The sequence below is a fragment of the Papaver somniferum genome, unplaced genomic scaffold (assembly GCF_003573695.1).
Source record: "Papaver somniferum cultivar HN1 unplaced genomic scaffold, ASM357369v1 unplaced-scaffold_114, whole genome shotgun sequence".
NCBI lineage: Eukaryota > Viridiplantae > Streptophyta > Magnoliopsida > Ranunculales > Papaveraceae > Papaver > Papaver somniferum.
In genome coordinates this window covers 3,599,293-3,603,047 of record NW_020620381.1, presented here as the reverse complement: position 1 = coordinate 3,603,047, position 3,755 = coordinate 3,599,293, and the positions used below count along the sequence as shown (strand labels likewise).

General features: G+C 34.1%; 1 long non-coding RNA gene across 1 annotated transcript; it reads right to left on the bottom strand.

The window, feature by feature from the left end:
* Positions 1-1,130: 1,130 nt before the first annotated feature.
* On the bottom strand, positions 1,131-3,395 carry LOC113328825. Its single transcript, XR_003349573.1, has 2 exons — positions 1,963-3,395; positions 1,131-1,865 (listed from the first exon to the last, which is right to left on the bottom strand). It is a non-coding gene; the product is annotated as an uncharacterized LOC113328825 (long non-coding RNA).
* Between the last annotated feature and the right edge of the window lie 360 nt (positions 3,396-3,755).

Sequence of the window (3,755 nt, the reverse complement as noted above, 5' to 3'; positions counted from 1 at the left end):
AATTCACTCAATTGAGATGTAAGATTCATAAATGTTTCTTCGCTACAAGGAATCGTAACAAGTCCCATTGGATAGTCAAACCCAAATTCTTCCCCTGCTTGGTGCAGAAGTTCTTGGATGCAAATCTGATTCAAATATGATATCGGAACTATGAATCTCTTTTTGAATTCAGTCTCTCCAACGTAAACTGCAAAATGTCCTTTGGGGATCACCATCTCATCGTTCTTGCCTTCCGAAAATGATCGTCTAAGAATTTTTGAAGTCAAAGTGAAACCCATATCTCTCTTTTGGTTAAAGATTAAGAGAAATACGAAAGGTGATTGATGATTGGATCGATTTTCTTTACGTATAGTTGGATGAACAATAGAAACAGGTTTAAGATGTAAATACTTTGTAGTTTTGGTTTTTGAGTTCTTCAAATGTGTATTTGTATATATATAGAGGAGATGAAGGATAGTACTGCGAAGAGATCATTAATAGTTCGGTGAGGTGTCTACCAAAAGAATGGCAACCAAACATTTGCTTGTATATTCCGTGAGCACTATCACATGGGTTTGCCACCTTCCAAAACATTGTGTGGTCAAGTGGGTAATCACAATAATATGCTGATGTTTGACATATTTAATTACCTTTTGAGAGAGCTCTTACAACTATAAATGGCTCTCTCATACAACTATGAATGTTATATATCCTGCATATAAAAATTTATGAAGTGTCCAGACATGTTTAATTGTAGGGTTTTGAACTTATAACGACAAACACCCATTGTCTGTCATATCCAAATTTGAGGGGGAATTATATAAAAATTAATTAAGATTATCAATAACCACAGTATTTCTTTTGTCACGGTGCTCTTCTAAAGAATTGTATTTTCTATGTACAAACCTTTAATGTCCACATGAACCCTATCATTATTGAAGACACCAAGATAAGTTGTCTATCTGGTTCAATTGTCGACTGACTGAGGAAGAACATTTCCGTCACTCCCATCGCAGGCTGGAAAGATCTCGGAGAAGCATTCCGTCACGGTTTAGCATTAGCAATATTAGTTGCACATTTTTTTAATGAATGCCAGCACATGCAATGGTTGCTTTCTCTTCTCCGTATACGACAATATAAATTGTGTAGTCTCATTATACTTCTTAAAGTTAATTTAAGTTATCCGTTTTACAGCAACTACTAGCTACTATATCAATTGCAATCCCCGTTATCAACCGTGAGAATGCCTTCAATAAATTTGCAGATTAAATGAATCAATATATAACATCCTTATGAAGAAAAATAAAAACAGACATTGAAAATATATCAGCAGATTAAAGCAAATTCATTCCTGCACATACTTATTCCACGGCCGTTGCTGGTGCTTGTGTTGAATGTTTAATTTAGTCCTGCATACAGGAGGTCCACAGAGTGATGTTATGACGTAGAAGTAGCATCATTAAAGTCGAGCACTTGTATGCTCCCATCTCTTATAACTTGCACAATCTTGAAAGTTAATTTTCATTTTCCACAGATTACTAATGAAGCCAATGCAGATATATGTATTCGTCAATGTTATAACCAATAACCTGCAACTATTCATTAAACATTTTGAAAAACCAACCACTTTTGTGACTTGAGGAATGTTAAAGAGGACAATTCTGATGAAGTACTGATGTATGTCCTAAAGAATCAAGAGAAATTTTGAAATCTTATTAACAAGTCCGGGCATCTCCTAACAGTTGAAGTTACAGAGCAATAGGATGGGGTTAAGTACTGACTATAATTAAAAATCAACCAGATCAACCTATGTGTTTCCTTATATTGTTTTCACCAGAAATAAATGCATGTTCCAGACCTGATTCCTTCAAAGCCATATCCAAATCCTGAAAATTGTAACAGTTCATATATATATGGAAATCAAACAAAAACCTTTGTTTCGTGAAGTATGTTATCCATTAGTGAATGAATGAATACACTTACATCCAAACTGATGTCTTTTACTTGCTTCGGGTCATACATGCTAGTGAGCTCGCTGAGAAATGTCAAAATGCAATGTATTAGACCACTATCTTACTCAAATTTTACATATATGTGTGCCGTGTGAGGGAAATGTAATTGAACAAATTATTCTATTATTAAACTAAGAAAATTAGTGGAATCTAAAACACCCGCGGAACCCAAAAAAAAGAATCTTTTCTCAAATACCCAATACCCATAATCAAATGTAATGTAAGAAAACTCGTGTTTTTTCAGCCTTGGAAAATCAATTTAAGAACTTAAACATATGAAGAATTCAGAACTCAAACCAAAGAATATAAACTAAAAGCTAATGCATGATCCAAACATGTACTCTCGCAACTAGCATCAACGCTTAAGAACCAGTTAACAATTAAGGAAACTCTGAGTTTCCAAATGAAAAGGGGAATTCATTGAATGAAGTTGAAATTCATCCAGTAATTTTATTAATCGCATAGCCGATGTACGCGAATCTCCATCGATTGTAACTTTGGGAATAAAAATATCCTTGAATCAACATCACTACATCACATATGACATATAGTTCAGTTCGACAACGCTAATTTCAGGTGGAACATTAAATCAAAAATGCAGTGTAATACTTCGCAAACAATGTCAACAAAACTCCAAGTTTACAAATGAAGAATTGATTGAATATATACCCAGTAATTCTAATAATCGCCTTATTCGATGTACAAATCTCTATCAATTGTATAAATTTGGCCATGAAAACATCCTTGAATCAACATCACCATATCACAAAATCAGAAATGACAGATAATTCGACAAACACAATCAGAGTTTGAATAACTGAAATCCATAGGAAAAAGAAAACAAACATCACCCATCCCTGATATTCAAGAAATATAGACTCAAAATTATCTTTCCACAGGTTAATAAGCATCAATTTTCTCAATTGAGGACTCTCACAAGATCCGGGAACTTCACAGTTGAGTACAGAAATTTAATGCGTAAAATTACAAGAAAAAACACAGAAATTCTCACATGTAATCATTTCTCAATTGACAGAAAATTGGGTTTGACGTAGTATGATGGAAAAACCAATCCATACCCACTTCATCACCAAACCCTAACATTGATTCTCAAAAGAAAAATAACAATAAATCAAAACATCAATTTCCCCAGTTTCGAATTTCAGAAAACATCAATTTACCCTTCTAAATCAAAATCCACATCGAAATCAAAAAAATCCCTTGATTAAAACATACTGAAAACCAAACCAGAGAGACATTTATGAACCCTGATTTCTCTCTTTGGGATCTTTGATTCCAAAATGAACGAAATCGAAGATGAAAGACTTTTCCCCAGTAAATCAAAAGCGAAACAAGGATGAAAGCTTCAATTTTGCTTTTCGTTTTTGTTTCTGAGAGATAAAAGAGGTTTCCAAGAGAAGGTGAGAGTTAATGCCTCAGGGTTTCAATTTTAGGTTTCACCCAAAAAAGAAAAAAAAGCGCCAACGCTCCCGCCAATTCATCAACCCAAGATATTTTCGCGCCACATAAAAGTTGTGGTGGAATTTTTTTTCCACTGTTGGATAAGGTAGCAATCCGCATGACTTTAGTGTTTTGGGTGCACAACCATACGATAGAAGAGTCTGGCTTTCAAATGGCTAGATACAATATCATGCGGATTCATATTTTTGTTCTGTTGTTGAGATTCAAAGAAATTGACAATGAGATTCAAAGAAATTGAAAATGAAATGGCGACCCATATGTATGGTTTTGAGGTTCCCTTTT